The 24,787-nt window shown below is 44.3% G+C and overlaps 1 long non-coding RNA gene across 1 annotated transcript in view; it reads left to right on the forward strand.

Annotated features, from left to right (window-relative positions):
• LOC310836013 overlaps positions 1 to 24,787 on the forward strand; it is a 795,471-nt gene that overhangs the window by 307,264 nt on the left and 463,420 nt on the right. The gene's annotated exons all lie outside the window — the stretch shown is intronic.

Genomic DNA, 24,787 nt, shown 5'->3' on the forward strand with positions numbered 1-24,787 from the left:
AGAAAAAGTTTTACTGCCGAGCATACCTGATAAGGTAGTTGAAACAAAGCTAAGAATTGGCAGCTCTCCCAGAGAAACTGAAAGGGAGGAGGTAAAGGTTGAGCATTTTTCTCCAGCTGCTAGCATGGAGCAGGGGGGGGGGGAAAGAAAGTGCAACAGGGACAGGAGGAGGTAGATCTACGGAGTCAATCCACCCCAAAAGCAGTCCTGAAGGTAGCCCAGGGGGTGAGATTAATGAACCAAGGAGGTCTGCAAGAAGTAATAAAGGTCAACCTCCAGACCGTTATGGATTCCCAGCCACCATAAACCAGGTTTGTGTAACTGAGCCAGAAAACTTTGAAGAAGTGCAAGAGTTACCTACTCTAGAGAAAGAGGCGTGGTTAAAGGCAATGCAGGCAGAGTATAACTCTCTGTTAAACAACAATGTGTTTGTACCTACAGAATTGCCTGAAGGTAAAAAGCCCATAAGCTGTAAGTGGGTTTTTTAAGTGAAAAAGCTGGCTGATGGTAGTTGTTAGAGGAAAGCCAGGTTGGTGGCAAGGGGCTTTACACAAAGAAAAATGATACATTATGATGAAGTGTTTGCCCCAACAGCAAAGGCTGAAACAGTAAAATCAGTTTTAGCAATGGCAAGTCTGAGAGGGTTAAAAGTTAATCATTTTGATGTTGCCTCAGCATATTTAAATGCTCCTATTGACGCCGAGGTGTATTTACAGCAAATACCAGTTTATGAGCTGGAAAAAGACAGCATGGTGTTAAAGCTGCAAAGGGCACTATACGGTTTACACCAAAGTGCACGTCTATGGCATGAATGCATAGACACAACTTTGAAAAAGATGGGATTCAAACAAAGCCTGGCTGATTCCTGTTTATATTCAGCAATGGTGCAAGGAAGTGTTTGTTATTTACTTTTGTATGTTGGTGATATCTATCTAATAACAACTGCACAAAAGCAAGTGTCTTGGTTTATGAACAGCCTAGGTAACAAATACAAACTGAAGTATTTGGGAGAGATTCAGAATTACTACTATCTGAGTCAGAAGGAAAAAATCGAAAAGTTACTGAAGACATATGGAATGGAGAGGGCAAATGAGGTTGACACTCCCATAACTACCCAGTACAAAAATAAACCAGAAGGACAAAAATGTGAGAATGCAACAGCATTTCATTCTCTGTTGGGTTCTCTGTTATATTTAAGTTGTTGGACAAGACCCGACATAACATTGGCAGTGCACATGTTAAGCCAAAGAAGTGCAGACCCGGCTCAGAGAGATTGGGTAGCACTTAAAAGAATCCTAAGGTATCTGAAAGGCACAAAAGATTACAAACTGATGCTGGATACAGGATATGATCAGCAAGTGTATGCATACGCTGATGCCAGCTGGGGAGACAGAGAAAATGGAAAGTCTACCACTGGCTATGCCATATATATTGGAAATGCTCTGGTTCAGTGGAAATCCCAGAAACAAACATTTGTTGCCACAAGTACTTGTGAAGCAGAGTACTCAGCCATAAGCAAATGTGTGTCACAAATAGAGTGGTTTGCTTGCCTAACAAAAGAGCTTGGAATACCTTCTGAAATGCCAATCACTGTGCTAAGTGACAACATGGCTACACAACAGCTTGCTAACCAACAGAACTTTAAGAGCAAGAGTAAACATATTGCTATAAGATACGGAAATGTGAAAAATACTTTGGAAAGAAATGTGTTAAAGGTACAGCACTGTAACACAAAATGTAATGTGGCAGATTTGTATACAAAATGTTTGGATGCTCCTAAATTTTGAGACTTAAGAGAATTATTAGGTCTCAAGCCTTTGACTTAAGGAGGAGTGTTGGGATTCGCAGGATGATGGATGATGTAGCTCACATTAAAAAGACTGCACTGGAAAAACCTGGGACTCTGAGTGTTTCGCTAAAAAGCGCCGCGAGGAATTCGCGACAAATACACGATAAGCCCCTTTCTCATAACCAATAAATTTATCATGCAAACATCTCTTGCTCAATTTGTTGTCTTGAGGTGTATTAACCCAGACATCTGAACCAAAAATTCTGAGGTGCTTGATGAAAGGCTTTTTCTGGAACATTTTTTCATGGAGGGTGCAGCCTTATGGCTCATAAGAACCTGTGATTGTAACAATAAACAAAACAGTTTAAAGCCTCTCCCCAAAAAGGGTCTGGCAAGTAGGCATCATGAAGCAAAGTCTTCATTCCTTGTTGGAGTGTTTGATTTACTGTCTCACAGAGACCATTTTGCCATGGGGATCTGGGACATGCAACTTGATGCTCAGTGCCAAGTTCAGATATTGCTCAAATTCAGCTGAACAAAATTCACCACCCTTATCTGTGAACAAGCATTTCACTTGGGTATCATGCACATTCTTCAACCATGCACAGAAATTTTTAAACCTAGAAAATACATCACTTTTATGTTTCAGCATGTAAACATAAACATATCTGGAAAACTGATCAATTAACACACCAAAAAAAATCATGAATTACCTCTGGAGGGAGCTAGTGGTCCCACAAGGTCAGCATGTAAGAACTGATAAGGCTTTGAGGCCTGCCTCCCTGACATTTTCCCCTTGGGAGCCATTTTGACCTTGTTTACAGCATAAGAAATGTATTTCATGTGGTATTTGCAATCCTTCAAGGACATACCCTGCACCAAATTGGGCATTTTAGCAACGGCCTGAAAATGCAAATGCCCTAGCTTGTGATGGTAGTCATGTACACAATTATCATGCAATTTCTCATTTTTGCTCAGTCATAATGCAACATTGCTCATCTTTTACAGCAGTAGAAAGCACATTAGTAACATCAGCACTGGTATAATAAGACAATAGAAATAATCCTTTTTCAAATTTACCAGACAGAATGACCTCATTGCCTTTGGTAATTTCACATTTAGTCTTAGTAAAGCACACCTTGACGCCTTGTGAAGTGAGCTGTGATGCACCCAGAAGGTTATCTTTTTTTAAAAAAAAAAAATAATTTTTATTCAATTTTTAAAACACATAATTAAAAGACAAACACATCACAAAACACAAACAAACATAAACAAACATAAACAAATCAAACAAAAATAATTTCGTAATCTTATTTTCTTGTAACTTCTTTCAATCGACTTCCCCATACCTCCCTTTCGCTGCATCCTTATTTTAGAAAAAAAATTTTTTAGCAACCCTTTAATCAATTTATCCATTTAGTTCCTTTTCATTAAATTCCCATAAATTTGTTGGTTACAGCTGTAGTTCTCTGCTTCTTACCCCTTGACATCTTAACACTCCTCAATTTTACAACAGTTTTTAAGATATATTTTAAATTTCTTCCAATCTTCTTCCACTGCCTCTTTCCCCCGGTCACGAATTCTGCCGGTCATCTCTGCCAGTCCCATGAAGTCAATCACCTTTGTCTGCCATTCTTCCAGAGTAGGTAGTTCTTGCATCTTCCAATACTTTGCCAGAAGAATTCTTGCTGCTGTAGTAGCATACATAAAGAAGATCCTATCCTTCTTTGGCACCAATTGGCCAACCATGCCCAGGAGGAAAGCCAAAGCACCCAGAAGGTTATCTGCCAGGTGCGGGACATATAGTAAATTCCTGATGGATGTGTTAAGGCTTTTAAGAAACACCGCCCCTTTTTCGTTGCTCTACAACAGTCCTCCATCAGCTTGGTGGATCGTTCCCTCCTGCATTGCAAGCTGGATGAACAGGCTTTTAACCTTACAAAGGTGACGTGTGGCACCAGAGTCTATAACAAAAAGAACTCTGCAGAAGCTGAATGGAACAGCGTATGGTCAAAGCTTTGGGTTGGGAAGGTCCCTGAGGCTTTCTGCCCCCACCTTTCCCTCTGGAGCCACGTTTAAAGTTGCTGGGCTTTTTACAAAATTTTTGAAGATGTCCCAATTCTCCACAGTAAAAGCATCGCTGCACTTTCAGTGCTGTGGCCACATAAATGAGCATTTCTTTCATTAGTTTTTGTTCCTCTTCTTCTCTTTTCTTCCTAAAATATGCATTCCCTTGTATGAAGAATCCCCTTACCACTGCTTTACTCACATCCCACACTACCTTTTTTTTTTTGGTCAGTCCCGTTGTTTAGGTTAAACTGGAAATATTCTCTTAATAATTGTGTACTGTTCCTGATTACCTCTTCATTTCAGTTAGCCTTCATCTAGTTAGTATCTTCCATCTATCTCTTAATATCTTAATATCATTTTTATTGGGTTATGGTCCGATAGAGTCCTGGGGTGGATCTCTAGATTTCTTATTCTTGTTGTATGTTCTTTAGATAGCTAAACCATGTCTATTTTGGAGTTGGCTCCCGTCGAGTGTGAATAGTATATGAATTCATGTTTTGTGGAGTTTTTAAATCTCTACCCATCTGTTAGTTCCATTGAATTGACTATTTAAAAAAAAAAGTCTGGTAATTTTCCTTCTCTAGCTGGTCCCTGTTTGCCCCCTTGTCATATTCTAGTGAAATTCTTCCACTAAAGTCTCCCATTATTATTATTTTGCCATTATATATTTCAAAAAGTTCTTCCTCTAACCTTCTAAAGAATTCCATTTTGTTTTCATTTGGTGCATAGATTGCCATTATTAGTATTTTTCTCCCCTTCTGCATTAATCTCAACTACCAATATTCTGCCTTCATTGTCTTTGGAAATTCATTTAGGATTTACATAGATCACTACTCCTCTTTTCTTAACTTTATCCAATGCAATAAATTCCGTTCCCAGCACTTTGTTTTTTAATAATTGTCTATCTCTCATTTTGATGTGTGTTTCTTGCAGAAAAATAGCATGTGATTTCTGTTTTAAAAGGTAATTTATTGCTTTATTCCTTTTAATTTTTGCATTCAAACCATTTACATTCCACGTCAGGAACTTCATTTCATTTCTTATCTCTATGCCTTGCCTGCTCCTGTTCCTGTACATCCTCTACCTCTCCCAATGCTTTCTTATACCTCCTCCATAATTCTTGTGCCTTTATCACCACATAAGATAAAAGTTGTCATCCTTCTCTTTACACTTCCAACATAATTTATTACTCATCCTATACATTTGTGCCAATTTCACAGGTGTTAAGTGTTACGATATGGAAGCAATGCTGCTGCAAAGTCCTAGCTTGAAAAGTAAACATGATGGGAATGTTGGGACTGTCCGTGGGAAACAGAGGGACAGTCATTTCACAGTGCGAAGCACCAGAATTAGCTCAGAGTGTAATATGAGCTGTACAGGAAGTACAGGAAGTGTTTGTAATAACACTGCTGGAGTTTGAAGAGAGCAGTCATGTTTTTTTGTAACGCTGCAAAGACAGAAATAAAGGCATGTAAATACATTTCTGTCTATCTCTTTCCCCTGCCGGGGGGGCAGGAAAGACGGTGTGTTCTTCTCACGTTTGAGAAGAATCGCCGATCGTGACCTAGCCTGCGCTTGCTGGGGAATGCAGACAGGGAGGCCAACAGGGAATCAAGCCGGGTGCCTGGGATTGTTGCCAGTTTCTGCTGATATGGGCTTGATATGGACATCTGGTAGCACGGAGCCGATGGCATCGATCCATGAAAGCAGCTAAAGAGGTTGATGGATCGTACTTCATCCTCTACAAGGAGATAAAGGAGTTTGTGGTAGTGTGCGGATGGAGGCTACTACGCAAGGCTGAACACCGAAGCAGACGTTTTTGCTGATAAGCAAGGAGCTACGGAACCCCTAAGGTATGCTGATTTATGGGCTAAAAGAGTGAACGCAGATTGATTCTTCTCTGGTTCACAAAAGCTGTTTTTTGGATAAAGAAACAGCACTGAGAGAGCGCCACATTCTTCGAATTCCTTAGGACTGATAAGCTGGTCAGCCAAGTCCAGTTGCTAAGCAACGAGACGAATATGCTTTTCAGCCCATTCTGAGCCAGTTAGCTTGAAAAGTGGAAAATGACAAGCCAAGTGAGGCTGGGACTGTAAGAGGCAAGAAAAACAACGTTTGTTTTGTCTGCTATCACACTGCTCTTGGAGGGACTTCCACAGCAGCCTGCGTTTAGCTGCCAGGTGCAAAGAGTAAACAGCCAGCTATTGGATTTTAGAGGCTCGAGAGTGAGAGCTCAGACTTGGATTCAAAATGGATACCAAGAAGGGGGGAGGCTTACCTTACCCACCTCCACTGACTAATGACAATTATGCCTCATGGTCTGTAAAGATGAAAGCCCTGCTTCAGAATCAGAGGATTTTTGGGGTGATTGATAACCCCATCCCTCCTGCACCAACACCAGGTTGGAATTCACAGAATGTGAGAGCCAGGGTGGCCATAATTCTGTGTGTCTCAGATGATCAACTTGTACATATTCAGGATTTGCAATACGCGCGTGAGATTTGGCAAACGCTGCGTAGAATACATCAAAGAGATGCTGGTTCTTCAGCGTTGCTGCATTCTGAAAAGCTGACCAATCTTAGGCTAGCGCCTGATGGAGATGTGCAAGCGCATCTGACAGAGATGAAATTCTTACGCCAGCAGATGGCGCAAGACAGTTTTCCTCTACAGGAAGAGATATTCTGTTTCATGATTATTAACAGCCTTAATCGGACTTATAAAACGGTTGCAAGTCAGCTTGGTTCTCTACCTGCCAGAGATCTTACGGCGGAGAGAATTTGTGCTTTGATTCTCAATGAGAGAGACCGTCTTGCTGCAATAGATGTCAAAGACAGGGGGAGAGAAGCTCGGAGTTCTGACACCCCCACTGCTAGTGCAAGTGAAGAACAGGCTGTTGCTTTGAACGTTGTCCATTGTTTCAATTGTGGACAGACTGGGCATCTTCAGCGGAATTGTAAGAAGCCACGTCAACAGAAAGGAGCTAAGGGGAGCACTGCAAAGCCTGAGGCGTCAGGCAAAAGTCGTACCAAGTCGCAGATGAAACCTGCAAAGGCTTTGATGTCACTAAAAGCCACACCAGAAGTGGAGAACGCTTTTGTTTTGGACACTGGAGCGACGCAACACATGACGTCACACCGAGGACTGTTTTCTACGTTTAAGAAGCAAAGCTTCGCTGTGAAACAGGCCAATGGCCAGGAGCTGGAAGCGACCGGGTTTGGAACTTTGTATCTTGAAAGTCTGAACTTGACTATTAACAATGTGTATTTGGTTCTTGATTTAAAGTTCAATCTGCTGAGTGTTTCGCAGATCACAAAGAAAGGACTGACTTTGTCCAATGATAGAAAAAGCTGCAAAATCTTCAAAGATGGAGAACTGTATCTTTCTGCCAGAGAGAAAGATGGACTGTATTTGTTGACTTTTGATCAAAGTGATTGCATAAAGTGTAATGCATCTGAATCTAACATGATTTATCTTGCAGGTATGGCGAAGGACGTCCGGAAGGCGACCAAAGTTAACAGTGCATTTCAGCGAGTGTATGCTGATGTGATTGGTCCTATAGCACAATCTAGAGGCAATGCAAGATATTATCTTGTGTGTGTGGATTATTTCACTCATTATGTGTGGATATACATATTGCAGAAACCACAAGAAGCCTTAGAAAGGTTTAAAGAGTTTTGTGACAAGGTTAAGACTCTTCATGATGCTAACATTGATTGTCTTTTCACAGATGAAAAGCCAAATTTTCTTTTACAGGATTTTCAGGATTTCCTGGATAAGAAAGGGATAAGGCACAAGACTGCTGTTTCTGCAGGAGCATGGAACAAAAGTGTCTGTTTGCAAGTGAACAAAGAATTGCAAAATGGGATGAAGGCGCAATTGCTGAGTTCACATTTGCCACATGAGTATTGGGCGGAATCGCTATTGTGTTTTTGTTACTCGTGGTTGAGAAAAGTTTCAAAGGGTTTGGGATGTTCTCCTTTTGAAAAGCTATTCCACAGAAAACCTTCTGTAGCCCATTTTAAGGTTTTTGGGTCCCAAGTCAGGACTGAAGCTCCAGGTGGAGTAAAGAATGCCAGAGGCATTTTTGTGGGTTATGAAAAGGGTCTCTACAGAGTAATTTTGTTTTTTGTTTTTTTAAAATGAATATTTATTAGCATTTTCAAAAAAGGACAAAACATATAACAACAAAAACAAAAATAAACAAAAAATACAAAAATCTAAAACTTAAAAAAACAGTTAAAAACACCTAAAAGTTCAAATACTTATTTTCTTTTAACTTGTTTCTCAGACCTTCTCACACCTCCCCTTCTTGTATTCCAATTTAAATTATTAGCTCAGCAAATCCTTAATTTACTTCTCCATTTTAACTTAATTTAATTTATTCTAACATGTTATTATTTTACTTTTCTTCTTTCTTCCATTTCCTCAATTTATATTTACAAACCTTATTTTCATTTAATTTAGACCATATTAAAAAATCAATTTTAACTTATCCAAATTTACACATCAATATTTATACCTCATTATTTTTTCTTAAACATTTTTCCTAAAGTCGACCAAAATTTCCCTTTCACGTCTTTCCCAATTTCCATACCAATAGCAAAGCAAAGTAAAAATAAAACAAACTATATTTATATACCCTTTGGATTCCCAAACTCCACCCACCCTTTTCCCGGTTTCAGTCCTCAACAAAAATCCATCAGTCTCAATATACTGCTTAGCCTGGAGATCTCACGTCCGAGGCTCTCAATTCTCTCTCAGTTCCTCTCTGCCGGTCTTTTTGGTAGTCTTTAATGTTAAACTCCAAATCTTGAAGAAGCTCCAGCCCAACAGGATCCATGTTTCTACCAGCAAGACCTCCATATTTAAAAATAAAGCTTATGGGGTACTTCAAATCTTGTTTTATACTCCTTTCAGGTCCAAATGTCCCCCAAGCTCCAGCTTCCACCTCCAATTCAGGCCAGGCTCTCCACATCAGATTTTTACTTTCCTTTTTTGTCATCATGTCAGGCTTCAAAATGCTGCTCTCCTTTAACTTCTGCAAAGTTTCAGCTCCTCCTTCCTTTCCTTCAGGGACAACATCTGTCACCTGCTCCATATTGTCAAAGCTCTCCGTTTTCTCTATTTGTTCAGTTGGATAGGCTCCTTGTTTCAAGTCCTTATCAGATTCAACAATGTTCTTTACTGCTAAGTCCAGAGTTGTAACATTTCTGCCAACACATCAGTTTGGCCTTGTAACTTTCCCAAGAGAACAAATGCTCTGTCCAATTCAGCCTGGATTTTCCTTCCTCCAGCCATTCCTGTAATGTCACTAAACCCCTCTAGGGGGATTTTAGTTCCTTAATATTCCTTTCAGCTCAAGTCCAAAAGTCAGATTATTTTGTATCAGCCCTTCCTTATTTTCAACAAATTATTACAAATTAACCAACAGAAGCAACAAAAACAAGGTTCTCCTTTTCCGTCTCGACAGCCAACTTGACAGCTGTCAAACTTTTCAGTCTTTCATCAACAGGCTCTCTCGTGGGACACTCCCGGGTCCGGGGGGGGGGGGTGAAACTTCAGCTCCCAAAATTAATCTTATTATCCTCCAGCAAAAATTCTTATAATGTCAAAACCGTGAAATTAAAGTCTTTTACTAAAAAAAAAGAGAAAGGATTCTCTCGGCCTTAGCTAGCAGGTCCTTTGCTTTAAATTGTTTACAAAGAGTGGGGTGGACTTCCTTTTTAACCCTTCCCCGCTCGTTCCTGATCCGCCAAATTTTTCTTTAAAATTCCAATTTCCGTATTACTCATGAGTTGATGTTTTAGAGTCCAAATGTTCCAAGGAAAAAGTCAGCGCTCTCCGATAATGGCTTGCGGCTTCACTCCGCAAATGAAGGAGTACTCTCAGCACCGCGATGCACCCCGTCCCCGTTCCGAAGCCTTTAAAAAGGCTCCTTCACGGATTGGGGGGCAGAAATGATGCCCGTCGAGTCACTACGCTCACAGGCTTCTGCGCCTGTGATTTTAAGGGTCCCCGCGTCGCCGCCGCGGTAAGACCCAGTCTCTGCAGAGTAGATTCCCTCCGGAGCTCGGAGGGAATCCGCCATTAATTGACGGCGCCAACCCGGAAGTCCTCCTCTACAGAGTAATTTTGTCTGAATCTGGTCAGGTGAGTCTCACAAAATTTCTAGAGAGTGCTCCTGAACAGGAGAGAGTAATTCAAATTCAAATTCAAAATCCTTTATTAGGCATAGCACACCACACATTAACAAACAAACATCATATACAGACTGTATAAAATACGGGCTCAGCGAACACAATTTATCCCAGTCCTATTCTTAGCTCCAAGAAATAAATCGATGTACATAGGTAATTTAATACAACACAGCAACATCACCTACCATTAAAAACCACTAAGTCTCTTTGAGGAGAGAGTAATTGTTCACACATTTCCCACTGAGGACAATTCAGATGATGATGATGATTTTACTGATTACAGTGGTATTGAGAGTGACAGTGATAGCTCAAACAGCTCAGTTGACATGGTCATTGAGAGGAAATCTCACACAATGGCTAGACCTTCACAGGTGGAGGATGAACCACTGTTTACTATTGGAACTGGTTCTCCAAAGAGTCCTGAGACTGAACCAGTGAGCAGAGAGGATCAGCACCTCATATGCAGGTCCGAAAGAGTTACAAAGGGTGTACCACCCAAGAGGTATTCAAAAGAGTTTGCTAACTCAGCTGTTGCATGTGTTACTATTGTTGAAAACTTAAGACAGGTTGAAGCTGTGTCTAAGTCAGAGACAAAGACACGACAGGGAGTTGCTAAACGTAACACTACATTCCCTAGCCAAGGTAATGCAGATGCACTCATTCCTTGGAAGTCAGACAACCAGAGAGGTACACTGGGGAAACCAGTGGGGGGTAGTTCCAAGGGTGGAACTGGAACAACAGGGGAGTGTTATATGTATAACAACTGTTTGTTTTCTTCTCTGGATCAAGCTATGTTCGCAGCGCACATTGATTCATATGGGGGAGTATGTTACGATATGGAAGCAATGCTGCTGCAAAGTCCTAGCTTGAAAAGTAAACATGATGGGAATGTTGGGACTGTCCATGGGAAACAGAGGGACAGTCATTTCACAGTGCGAAGCACCGGAATTAGCTCAGAGTGTAATATGAGCTGTACAGGAAGTACAGGAAGTGTTTGTAATAACACTGCTGGAGTTTGAAGAGAGCAGTCATGTTTTTTTGTAACGCTGCAAAGACAGAAATAAAAGCATGTAAATACATTTCTGTCTATCTCTTTCCCCTGCCAGGAGAGGCAGGAAAGAGGGTGTGTTCTTCTCACGTTTGAGAAGAATCGCCGATCGTGACCTAGCCTGCGCTTGCTGGGGAATGCAGCCAGGGAGGTCAACAGGGAATCAAGCCGGGTGCCTGGGATTGTTGCCAGTTTCTGCTGATATGGGCTTGAATTTCCGACATCAAGTATCATCGGTACATCATTTTCATTATGTTTTCCTTTAAGGTGGCGCATGCTGTAAATTTTAGATTCTCGTTCCACAATCTCACCCACGCATCATACTCAATATTGTACCCAAAATCTATCGCCCATTTTATCATCACCTCCTTTGTCTGTTCATCTTTTGTATACTATTCTAATAAGAAATTATACATTTTAGATAATAATTTAGTTCTGCCTTCCAGCACTTCAATTTGAAATCTAGATTTTTTTTATCATTAAATCCTACTTTCTTGTCACACCTAAACACATCATCCACTTGGTGGTATTGTAGCCATCCTGTTAAGGCATCCTGAATACAATTATAGGGCTTTAGTTTCCAACCAACCTCTATCTGTTTTCATTAAGATCTCTTCATAGGTAGCTCACCTCCCTTCCATGTTCAATTTCTTTACAGTTAGCACCTCCACCGGTGATATCCACCACGGTGTTTTCCTTTCCAGCAAATTTTTGTTTCTGTTCCAAACCTCATATAAACACATTTTTGGTAGTGGGCTTGGAGAACTCTGTCTTTAACTATTCTTGAATTGAATAGCATCATGTAATCCCCTGGGATTTTTTTGTTTCCATATAAAATGACTTTATTCTATATATTCATCAGCGGGTCATTAGAACGGCGCTAGATCAGCTGTGGGGCGGGCTTCCAGACTTTCGTGCCAATGCTTCGACTTGAAAGCAGCTGCCGTCGTTGCTAGGTTACTGGTTGTGGCGGCCGCCATCTTAGCTGACCACGTGGCTGAGTACAGGGGCCATCTTAGGAGAGGCAACACCCCCCGTGGGAAGGGTTTTTAGCGGCAGCTTTTAATCGTGAAGCGGCTGTGTTTGCAAGGGTCTTAATCATCGCGCATTGGTCAAGGGCTTATAGTATTTTTTTACGTGGGCAGTGGCCGGGTCTCCTGTGTCCTAGTACACCAATAGACCCCTCGCTTTAGTCCACGGTGCAATAAGTTAATCCTTTGATTAATTGCTGCTTATTTGGGTCGGCTTCCATTGTGGTTGTTTTATGATTGAGTTTAAAGTGTATTGTGCTGCGTCAAGGCTTTGGCTCAGGCAATTCTGCTGTTAGCGGCTCTACATGGTACCCCCGCGCTGGGGCACCATTGCTGCAGTGTGACTGCCTTTGAATCCTAGCTAATTAATTTCAGTGTCAAGGATGCATATCTCTTGATTTGTACAGTCTTGGAAGTCGGGATACCTACCTCTTTATTACCTACCTCTTATTAAGTTACCTCTTAGTTAATACCTACTTCTTTATAAATAGCTACTTCTTAATTTATTCACCTCTTAATTAATTCTATTTGAGGGCATTTAATTTAAAGGGGCTTTCAACTGGAAGTGCCTTCGGGGTTCTCTACCTATTAATCAATGCAGATTTGGGGTTTCTAAAAGAAACTGTGATTATCCTTGTTTTAGTTAAAGTTTATTCACGGGGGTAGGCAGCCTTCTGGGTTTGCTGTGCCTATCTTTGCCTGATTGGTGGCTGACATTGGCAGTTATAAATTAAGTGTATTATATCTCAGGCTTGGAATTAGGTGCAGCTTATTGCATTTAATAAGTTTCTTACTGCTGGCACTCAATCTTATATCTGATACAGTATACCTTCTACAGTATATACCTTTACATTATACATTATATCTTATACTGGTGGCATTCAATCTGACACCTTATCGGTGTAGCATTGTGCTGTTGTGTTACCTCTCTGCTGTACTACATTCACCAATTACCGCTTGGCAGGACTGCATTAGCCATTTGCCTCTTGGCAGTGCGCCATTAGCAACTTACCTCTGACATTACGCAATAGCCATTTGTGGTAGTGGGCCTTGGGCTGCCTATAACTTTCCTCTGTCATATCATATTTGTGTAGTCTTTAGTGCAGCCTTGGTGGAGGCTGTGCTGATCGTAGGTAGGTGCATAACTGTTGAATAATTGGCGTGGCTAATTGGAGTGGACCCCAATTAGGCGCAGCTACTCAAATGGCAGCCCGGTACTCTTCTGTCTGCGCCCTCTCTGCTGGTCCTCCTCCGGCAGCCACAAGTGCAGAGCGTTTCACGCAGCGTTCTGTTGCTCCCCAGTGTTAAACAGATCAAACACACCTAGGCGTCAGTGTGTTTATAACTCATTGTTTATTCAAGCAGTTAAACAATTACGGAGCTTTCCTGGACTCAGCTCACACATTTTGCTTCCGTCTCTTTCGGACGCAGAGACAGAACAGGCAGTGAGATAAAGCCACTCCCACCTTCTATCACGCCTCAGGAATGGAGAGACGTCACACAGAACTCCTTAACCCTGTGAGTTCTGAAACCAGTAACAATAACTGTGTTGTGTGATTTCCCGATTAACCCGCCAGTGTAGACAATTCTGAACTAGTGAGTGCAACTCAATACACTTAACCCAGTCAGGGTAGACTTTACTAAGCTAGGCCATTAGGTTATAGCCTTTTACACAACTAGGTTATTTAGGCTTAGGGCAAGGCCTGTGTAACTCATTCAGGGTAATCTATACTGAACTTGGTCTTCAGGTTTATTGAGTTTTGCTATGGCGGCTAGGGGAAATCAGCAGGGTCCTTCTGGAGCTGGGGGTGCGCCAGGGAGTCAGGGCGACTCCCAGGCTTTGGTCATGCCATGTAACCCGCAGGTGTTTGCCTAGTTCTTTTCTGCTTTTGAGACCTTTTATAGGCAATGCAGGCCTGCAGGCCAAGGGGCTGTGGTACCATTAGCGGCCTCCCAAGACTGCATCCCAGACACCCCCCCTTGTGATCAGGATCGCCCCAGCACATCTGCTGCTAGTTCGACTGCATTGAAGTCGGAGAGCAATTCAGCAAATCGCCCCCTTACACGATCTCAGTCTTCCTGCGCTGGCAAGTCAAAATTGGGTCCTAAGGGTGGCAGGGTAGGGGCTGGTGGATCTAATAACTCTCAGCAGGATGCAGGTCTCCCTAGTATTGTTCAGGACCCCCCGTCGCAACCCACGGCAGCTGAGGGCGCCTCAGGTTCCTCTTCTGAGGAGGAAGCCCAGGAGCACCAGGGCGCACACTCGGCCAGTGTTCCAGCATCAACCTTGAGTGATGGCCATGGGGGAAAGAGGAAAGAAAAAAGGAAGCATACGTCGAAGAAGAACAAGAGAAGTAGGCGGTTGGACTCAGAAGATGAATCAGGTATCTCTTCATCAGACTCAGATAGTGATGCCCCTATGGAAGAATACTGGGGCTTGGGTGAGGATAGCTCTGGGCTTCCTTTGTGGGTGCATGAAAGAAGGGCTAATTCGTACCACAAATCCTTTAACGGTTCCTTAGAATGGAAGGACGGTGCATTAGTTGAGGGTGTAAAGTCGTTCACTAATTTGTCCACTGACTTTATCCTCGGTAATCACTTATCTCAAAGAAAGAGGACAAAGATACTTAACGGTGATTTCGTTGACATTTTTACCTTGTTACCACCAGCTAAGATGACTGGGAAAGGGGAAAAGAAGCGTACCTATGGCAAGCAGAGGTTTAGGACACCCCGAGCCGATCATACTTTCAAGAATTGGTTGGACGGGTTCCATGTTTTCATGAGGGTAGTCAGCGTGGCTTATCCCAAACTCACTATGCATTTAATAGCTTACATGGCCCACGTCAGAAGGGCGCAAGAATTGGCTGGGAAGTCCGCGGCACTAACATATGATGAAGATTTCCATAAAAATGCTTCCCTCCTACCATCCACACATTGGGACTTGAGGGACCAAAATTATTGGATGGAGCATGTAGGTCCCTACGTAGAGAAGAAGCCTCAAGAACTGTCCAAATTCGGAAAGGCCGATTCGAAGCGGAGGCGACTGTGCTGGGAATACAACAGGGGGGTTTGTACGAGGCCAACCTGTAAGTACATCCACGAGTGCGAAAAATGCCTCGGAATCCACCCAGCCACGGCCTGCTTTAAGGGGAAGCAGCCCTTTCGAGGCGGTAGAGGGATCTCCCACCAGGGTGCTAGGGGAGGCCACGGACCTTCATTCGGACCACAGGGAAATCGTCAGTAACCTTGGCCTCGGCTTGGCCTTCTCCCCTATCAAGCTGAGTCCTTTAAAATCCCTTCTTGATCTTTATCCAAACAGAACAGCGGCGTTATATCTCTGGGAGGGTTTTAGCTTAGGTTTCAGGATCCCAGTTTCTCTCCCCCCCCCCCCAATTCAGGTGACCCACCAAATCAAAAGTCAGTAAGAGAGATGCCTGAAGTGGCGCGTAAGAAAATTCTAAAGGAAATTAAGGCAGGGAGGGTAGCCGGCCCATTCTCTGTCCCTCCCATAGACGGTTTGCACATATCCCTGTTAGGTATCGTCCCCAAAAAGGCACCTGGTGAGTTTCGCATGATTCACAACCTTTCCTACCCAAAAGGAGGGTCTGTCAATGATGCAATACCTCAGGAACTTTGCTCTGTGAGGTATGCCTCCTTTGATCAGGCGGTCAAGCTTATTCGCAAATTTGGAAAAGGTGCTTTGCTAGCAAAATGTGATATAGAGTCCGCTTTCTGACTCTTGCCAGTACAAGAGTGGCTTGGGTTTAAATTTGAGGGGGCATACTTTGTAGACAAGGCTATGCCTATGGGCTGCTCGGTGGCGTGTGCAGCCTTTGAGGCATTTAGTACCTTTTTGGACTGGGCACTTCACTTTAGAACAGGCTCTGGGGGTGTGTTGTGCTATTTGGAAGACTTTATTCTCATAGCCGATAGTACACAGAAGTGCTCTGCCCTTCTCGAGGCTTTCACATCTCTGGCAGGGGAGCTGGGAGTTCCTTTGGCAGCAGACAAAACGGAGGGCCCCACCACAACTATGGTGTACCTGGGCATTGAATTGGATACAATCGCCCAGACTTCTAGACTACCTAAAGAAAAATTAGTTGTGCTTAGGGACCTTATTTGGCAACTTCTCCCTCTGAGAAAGGATACTCTCAGGCAAATTCAGTCACTTTTAGGCCATTTGAACTTTGCTTGCCGGGTGGTTTCCCCCGGTCGCCCATTTTGCGGTTGACTTGCGAGGTTGTCAGCAGGATTGCGATCACCCCACCATAGGGTTCGCCTATCCAAAGAGGTTAAATCCGATCTGGAAGTTTGGCTTAAGTTTTTGGAAAGATATAATGGAATTTCCTTGTGGCACGATAGCATGTTACAAGTAGACTTCCAGGTACATTCAGATGCAGCAGGTTCTTTAGGGTTCGGGGTTTATTTTAGGGGACAATGGTGCGCTCAGCGCTGGCCCACCGCTTGGCAGGGTGGACCCATTACCCGAGACCTAACCTTCCTGGAATTTTTCCCGATCATGGTAGCAGTGAATTTGTGGTCAAAAGAGTTCAGTAACCATAGGGTATGCTTTCACACTGACATCCAGGCGGTAGTATTGGTTCTAACTAAGCAGGCTTCTCGCTCACAGAGGGTGGGGGTCCTTCTTTGTTCTTTTGTCCTCTTGTGCTTAGAGCTTAACATCCACTTTTCGGCCAAATTTGTGCCTGGTGTTAACTATGACATCGCAGACGCCCTATCTCATTTTCAGATGGACTGCTTTCGCTCGTTAGCACCGGATGCTCAACAGCTGCCGCAGCCATTCCCAGAGCACCTTTGGAGCCTTGGGAACTTGAAGTGATGCAGGGAGTATTAGCCTCAGTGGCGCCTTCCACATTAATATCTTACAAGAAAGCGTGGTCAGATTTCCTACGATTCCGTAATAATTCCAGTGCCACCAGAATTTACCCCCCCCTCCAAGTCCAAGGTCCTTCACTATTTATTGCACCTGAGAGGTTTGGGCCGCGCAGCTAAGACCCTTAATATGCAGGCGGCAATATCATTCTTCTGCAAGGCAGCTTATTCCTCCGACCCCTGTGCAGAGTTTGTAGTGCGCAAGGCCTTGGAGGGCTGGCGTAGGCTACAGCCTCCCAGCAGTGACAAACAGAAACCCATAACGTTTGACATCCTTTACCAAATCCATAAAAAGTTAAGAACAATATGTTGGTCAAAGTATGAAGCCCGCTTATTCTCAGCAGCATATTCCATCACCTTTTTCGGTGCACTCCGCATTGGGGAGGTGGTGTGCGAGGGTGGCCCAGACGCTATTACCCGGGGATTACTTCTGAGCGATCTTGCGCTATCATGGGAAGCATAGGAAGTTTTGATCTTGCGGATTCGCAGTTCCAAAACTGACCAGTATGGTAAAGGGGCCCTAATTCGACTCTTGGCAACAAAAAAATCAGGCCCATGCCCAGTTAAAGACACTAGACGCTTCTTGTCCATGAGATCTAATATTGCAGGACCACTCTTAATCCATGCCGATGGCTCACTCCTGGCTCGACACCAGTTTACCTGCGTCATGCGGTTGGCGATCGCAGCATGTGGCCTGCACCCCCGTGGAGTTTGTGGCCCATTCATTTCGCATAGGGGCAGCCACTACAGCAGTGCACCTGGGCCTATCGGCCGAGAGGATAAAAGACTTAGGCCGCTGGAAATCAGATGCTTACAAAAGCTATGTCAGAAAAATATTATGACTGCTTACCCCGCGTGAAGCTTCCCATCTTACCTTAGCCTGTCGTTTCAATTCTTTTGCAGGAAACTTGAGGGCGCACATTTGGATACTGGGACACAGCATCGTGCATTGGGCCAGGGCTCGTGCCATCAATACCGGTCTCGGGCCGCATCTTAACTTACCTTCAAACACTGAGGTGTCCTGGATATCGCGGAGGGGAATGCGCTGGGCTGAGATGTTGCCCGCAGTGAGAGCCAGAACGGCAGTGGAAGGCCCACCAGATGCATTCGTAATTCAGCTAGGCGAAAACGACCTAGCATACCGAAAGGCAGTTGACTTGATGTGGCATATTTTTGGGGATTTTGAGCAATTGAAGGCCTCTCACCCGGACATCATCATTCTGTGGTCCTCATTGCTGGAGAGGCGAGTTTGGAGAGGTAGCCAGTGCCCGATCGCTATAAATAGAGCTAGGAAAGCCTTGGAGTGGGCCGTGGCACGTAGAGTGGTGGCTCTGGGTGGGCGGGTCATTGACCACCCCGGCATACGTTTCACCAAGGAGGCCCTCTACCAGTATGATGGCGTGCATCTTTCTGATGCTGGAAATGACATCTGGCTGAGTGACAGCAGGAGGGATTAGGGATTGGTTGCAGGTATGAGGGTATTGGCGGCGAGCTGTTGCTCGAGTGGCGGTTAGGCATTGGTAAGGAGGGGTTAAGAGTATGTGAGGGGGGAGGAAACGCCATCACCTCCCCCCCCCCCAAGCTAAGGGTAGTCCGATAAAGGACTCCTGGGGGGGGCGTTGCCCTATCCGAAACCTATGGAGGTGTAGGCCTAAGGCACGCCCCCGAGCGGTAACCCGTGGGAGCTCCTAGTTGACGTGCCTCAGCAGGACTCCCTCTACTGGTGGTTAACCCTTGCCGGTCTTCACACAATCGGGCTGAAGCCGGCTAGTCGATAGGATCAATGCCTAAGCCAATACCACTCATTCCTGTAATCAATAAAGTTGTGGCCTATCTTGCCCATTAACCTAATACTTGGTGTCCTGTGTCTTCATTTCTCCGGGGGGGAGGGGACTCGCCACGCAAAGCCACTTCTGACCGGGGGAATCCTGGCTGCGTCGTCTACCCAGCCAGCCAATCGGGTGGCTGGGGAGGCATGGCCTGCCCTATTTAGGGCCGGCGCGGCTGGGGCTCGCCCTCTTTTCGCTGTGCCAGCTGATCCAATTTCCCACCCTCCCTCCTTTTAGGCAGGCTCCTGACTTTGCTGTGGACTTCGGTTGGTCGCCACAAGGGGCCTGGTAGGAATTTTTCCCAATTGGCAAATTTCAGCGACTTGGTTTTTCGCCTACCTCGTAGCAACTCGTCACAACTGCCATATAAATCGTGAAAGTACCTTCCGCCATTCTTTAAATTTCCCCACACCTTTAATTATAGGAATCGTTTGAAATAAAAATAACATCTTGGGTAATACATTCATTTTGACCGCTGATATTCTACCACACATTGACAATTTTAGTCTATTCCATATTTCCAGGTCTCTTTTGATCTCCTTCCAAACCAGATGATAATTATCATTAAACAAATTTATGTTCTTTGCAGTCAGCCAAATTCCCAAATATTTTACTTTCTTTACCACCTTAATTCCACATTCTTGCTCCAACCTTTCTATTTCATTCTTTCCCATGTTTTTAGCCACCATTTTCATCTTAGTTTTATTCAATTTAAATCCCGTCAGATGCCCAAATTACTCAATTTCTTCCATTACTTCTTTAACACTAGAATGGGGTTCTTCTAATGTTAACACCAAATCGTCCGCAAAGGCCTTAAGTTTAAACTCCTTTGCACCAATCTGTATACCTTTTACTTCTCATGCTTCTCTCAGTCTATTTGTTAATATCTCCAGTACAATGATGAACAGTAATGGGGACAGTGGACAACCTTGTCTGGTCCCCTTTGTGATATCAAAATATTCTGTCAAAATGTTGTTCACAATCAATTTTGCTTTCTGTTCTGAGCATATTGCCTCTATTCCCCTCAGGAAAGATCCTTCCACTTTCATCATCTCCATACTTTTCTTCATGAATTCCCAAGAAACATTGTTGAATGTTTTTTCTGCATCTATAAACATTAACACAGCTGGCTTATCATTTCTGACCTCCAAATAGTCTAATATATCTACAATGTGCCTTACATTATCTCTTAATTGTCGGCCATGTAACAAACCTACTTGGTCTTTATGAATCAACTCATTTAAAATTATTGCGTAGAAAAACATCGTAAATTAGCCCGGCGAAACAGCAGGCATCCTTCTCGTCTCTCAGCCAAAAACGAAAGAGAACTCACACAAAGGAAGATTCCCGTATGGGAACATAACCACGCTTCAGAATGTGAGATGTCACTCAGAACTGTTTAACCCTGTAAGTTCTGATTCTCCTCACACCCCCTCTCGTCTCGCATCCTGAGGGAAACTGTGAGTATAACTCACCCCAAACGCAACCCTTCACAGAGTTGGACTCCATGGGCGTTCTTACCTCTGCACAGTCAGACATCCGGAACTTCTTGCCAAGCTCTTTGGCAAAAACTTGGATCTGTCTATCTGTCTGTGCACAGCCCTCGGCCTGTTTGCCCTCTGGCAGCTTCGTGGTCGAGCACACATTTAAAGACCTCATTGAGTTCAATTCCTTTCCCATTGCCTCTTGCCCCTTCCTGGCTTCTGTCTCAGGCAACTGTTGAACCTCCTCAAAACTCCCAGGTTCGTACTATGCGAAACCAACCCACGCGCTGGTGACCTGAAACCTCTCAGGTGGTACCCCCTTTGTGGTGCGTGCGGAACGTCTGAGCACTGTCTCAGGTGCTCCCTCTGACCCACTGGGGCCAGCAAGTGTGTCACTGGTACCAGAAGACTCCCCCTCTGACTTACTGCGTCTTCGGGCCTTCTGCACTTTGCTAACGGGAGACGAAGGCTCACTCTTGGGCTCTCTTTTAACAACCTGTGGAGATGCCCAACCCTGTTCTTGACCCTGGTCAGAGACCTGGTCCTCATCAACAGGTTCAGCTTCTGACTCTCCCTCCTCCTCAGAATCAGACAGACATTCTGAGAGAATGTCAGGATTCACATGGATCCTTGACCACCCATTCTGCTCACAGAACCCAGCATTTCTGCTGATTAGAAGCCTGGACTGATCACCTTCTGGATAGGCAAACCTCCACCCTTTTGTCGCAGGCTCGTACCCACAAAAGATCATTTTCCGCGACCTCGGGTCACCCTTCTTTCGTTGAGCCTTTGGCGCAAGCACCCAGGCTTCGCAACCAAACACACAGAAGAAATGCACCTTCGGTTTCTTCCGGTGCAGTAAGAAATACGGTGTGTCACCTACAACAGAGCTATAGGACCTGTTCATCGTGAAGTTGGCCGTCCTCCAGGCTTCCGCCCAAAAGCTCTGAGGCAAACCAGAGTCAAACAGTAGAGCGTCAGCTGCTTCGGCCAGTGCCCTGCTCCTGCGCTCCGCCACGCCACTCTCCTGAGGAGAAGAAGCAACCGTCAACCTGTGACGTATTCCCTTCTGGCGGAAGAAACTCTGCAGAGCAGGCCCAGTGAACACTTCGCCTCGGTCACTGTGAAAGCTCTGCACCTTGGTGGAAAACTGTAGTTCCACCGCCGCAACCGAGTCTTTGATCAGTTGCGCTGCCTCGCTTTGCTGTTTCAGCGAGAAGAACCACCCATTCTGGGTAAAATCATCTGTCAGCGTAAGCACAAACCTGGCCCCGCCCAGACTCGGCTTTGGGATGGGACCACTAAGGTCTGTGTGCACAAGCTCAAAAGGCTTTGTGGTTACCCTCTCCGTTCTGGGATAACTACACCTTTTTACCTTTGCCCTTCTGCATGCCCTGCAATCTAGGGATTTACCACATGCTTTCATCTTGCAACCTCCAGTGCATTGGGGCAACTTCTGGATATCTTTCCAACAGCCATGCGACATTCTCCTGTGCCACAAGTGAACACAAGAATCATGAATGGGAACATTTGCACACTTCGCCTGTGCTGTCTCAGCGTCCCCCTTACCCTCCAGAGGTGTCTCCAGAACAAAGAGGTTGTTCTGACATGCAACACTGACCAGTTATGATAATGAAGCAATGCAGCTGCAAAGTCCTAGCTTGAAGTGTAAACATGATGGGAATGTTGGGACTGCTGTGGGAACAGAGGGGCAGTCATTTCACAGTGCGCAGCACCGGAATTACCTCACAGTGTAATATGAGCTGTACAACTATCTACAACTACTATACAACTATATACAGAGCTTAATGGGTTCTCTAAGCATAAAGAATGCTACACTACTCTGAGTGTCTGCAGCTGCTCTTAGCAGCAACCTTATCTCTAGACACGATCTGTAACACTCAGTCTCTCTCTCTCCGACACACTGACTGACTGACTGACTTGGTGCTGGAGTAGAATAAGTAGAGAAGCAGAACATGCCTCCTTCTCTCTGGAGAATCAGCAGACTCCTCAGGAGATTCTTGGATATGGGAGGGGTGAAATCTTCTCATCCTCCCCCATTTCATCCGACCATTTCAAGAATCTTTTACATAACTGCAATTTACACACATACTCCAAAAGTTGTTCTCTGCTTACAACCTTGGTTTACATATCTGTAGGTATCTCTCCCCCCCTTATCTAAGACACTTTAACAATACCATTAAACAATCACTGTAACCACTCTGTGTCCATTAGGAAAGAGTTAAAACATAAACCTCACTCCCCCAGCCTTCTCCCCGCCTCTCCAGATCTCCGCAAGTCTCTGGTAAAGAGCTCTCCTTAATTCTGTTGTCTGTTTAGCTGGTCTAAACTGTTCCCCCATGCCAAACTCCAGTGACACTTCTTAGGTTAACTGTGTTGTTTTGGGAGCGCAGAGAAGCCCCTCAAGATCTCTACCGCACTGCTGGTTCTGCAGCGTTAATTTCTGTTGTGAGGGATGACCCCCTTTTAGCATTCCACTTGCAACTTCTTAATTTTATCTGTTTGTTAGTTCCCCCCTTTTTGGTTTTTTGTATTGTTGGGGCTTAGATAACCCCTTTCTCACTGTATAAATTAGGGGGGGCGCTCCTTGAATTTGTGTCAATATCTTACTGGAGAGTCCAGTGCTATCTCATGGGGTCTGGAGGCGAAGGCACCGGAGGGCGGTGTCGCTCCTTTGCGCAGAGGTTCTCCCCTAAATTTCTTCTTTTTAAAAGTCCAGTTCTAGTGTGGGGAAACCCCTTTTTTGTGCTGCTGAGCCTCTGCTCCCGGGAAATCGACCCGAGTAGGGGCAACTTACGCCTCCTGTTGCTCCTGCTTCACCTCTCCAGGTGCCGAGTCTGTCTCGAGCAGCTCAGAGCTCAAACTCTGACCCGACGCTGAACACGCTGTTCTGGAAGTAACCAGACATGCTTTTCCTGTCTGTAGTGTCACTTCCAAAACTCGCACCAGCAAACACCTCAAGACCTTCAGACTTCTGATTGTTAAATCTTAGTCTGTAATGAATAGTGCCTTTCAAATAGTGTGTTATGCATTTCAGAGCTTTCCAATCCTTAACAGTAGGATTGTTGACTTGTCTGCTTAGCAATTTACAGCTAACTGCAATGTCCAGTCTTGAACATCTGGCAATGAAGTTTAGTTTGCCTAGCACACTTCTGTACAGTGTAGTGTCAGAAAATGCTTCTTCAGTACCATCTACCTGATAACCTGTTGTCATTTGTGTCTACAGGGTTAGCGTCCATCAGGTTTAGTTTGCTTAACACATCAACAAATTTCTGTGACTGGTGTACTAGAATATTACCATCTTGGTCTCTCTCTATTTCCAGAGATAGGTTAGCTCACCAAGATCTTTCATGTCAAAGTGCTCCTTCAGCTGAGCTAGGGCGCTGTTGTACATCTTGACATCCTTCCAAAAGAAAAGTATATCATCAACATAAAACAAGCAATACAGCTTCTTTTGCCCTTCCTCTTTGACAAATACACATGGATCAGCTTTACCTTGCTGAAAACCTAGAGAAAACAACACTTCAGTGAGTTTAGAGTGCCAGCATCGTGCACTTTGCTTGAGACCATATAGGGACTTCTTCAGAGAACAAATCCCAGTTTTACCTGTACGCCATCAGGTGGAAGAATGTAAAGTGATTCACTCTGGCTACCAATCTGGTTTTGTATCTGACTATCTTGCCATTTTGATCTGTCTTTGCTTTGAATACCCATTTGCTGTCAAGCAGTTTCATCCCTGGAACTGTTGGAACTAGCTCCCATGTTTTGTTCCTCTCTAAGGAATCAAGCTCAGCCTTCATGGCAGTTAACCATGGCTCAGCATCCTTCGAGTCCAAAGCCTGGATCTCTTGGAAGCTTGAAGGTTCAAATACCTTCTTGGAGCTATTAACAGCAGTTACAGCTTTTACTGCTTTAGCAAATTAATCAGCAAATCTCTTTGGAGGTCTACCTTTCGTGGCTCTTTCAGACCTGCGAATTAGACGTAAGTCTTCAACACTCTCCTCTTCTTTCTTAGGAGAAAAGTGGCCTATAGTGAATGATGGTTCCTCCAATTCTCTATCAGAGCCTTCAGAGGGTCACATAGAGGCCTTAGCACTCTTGAAATCCTCTGAACCATCTGAGTCAGTTTCAAATTCAGAATCAGAATCTTCATCAGTGGGTGTGGGGTTTTGCTGCTGCTTATCCTCAGACTCTTCACTGTCATCAGGATAACACTGGAAAATTCCCACATTCTCCCCCCCCCCCCAACTTGGCATTGTACTCAACACTTCTAGTGAGCCTAACTGTGTTAGTGTCAGTCATCATTACTCTGTAAGAACCTTTCTGATACCCTAGAAAGATACCATGCAAACCACGTTTGCCTGACTTGGAGCTTTGTGGTGTGTGAACCCACACGTCAGAACCAAACATTCTCATGTGCTTCAT

Source organism: Podarcis gaigeae, assembly GCF_964106915.1.
Source record: "Podarcis gaigeae genome assembly, chromosome: W".
Lineage (NCBI taxonomy): Eukaryota > Metazoa > Chordata > Lepidosauria > Squamata > Lacertidae > Podarcis > Podarcis gaigeae.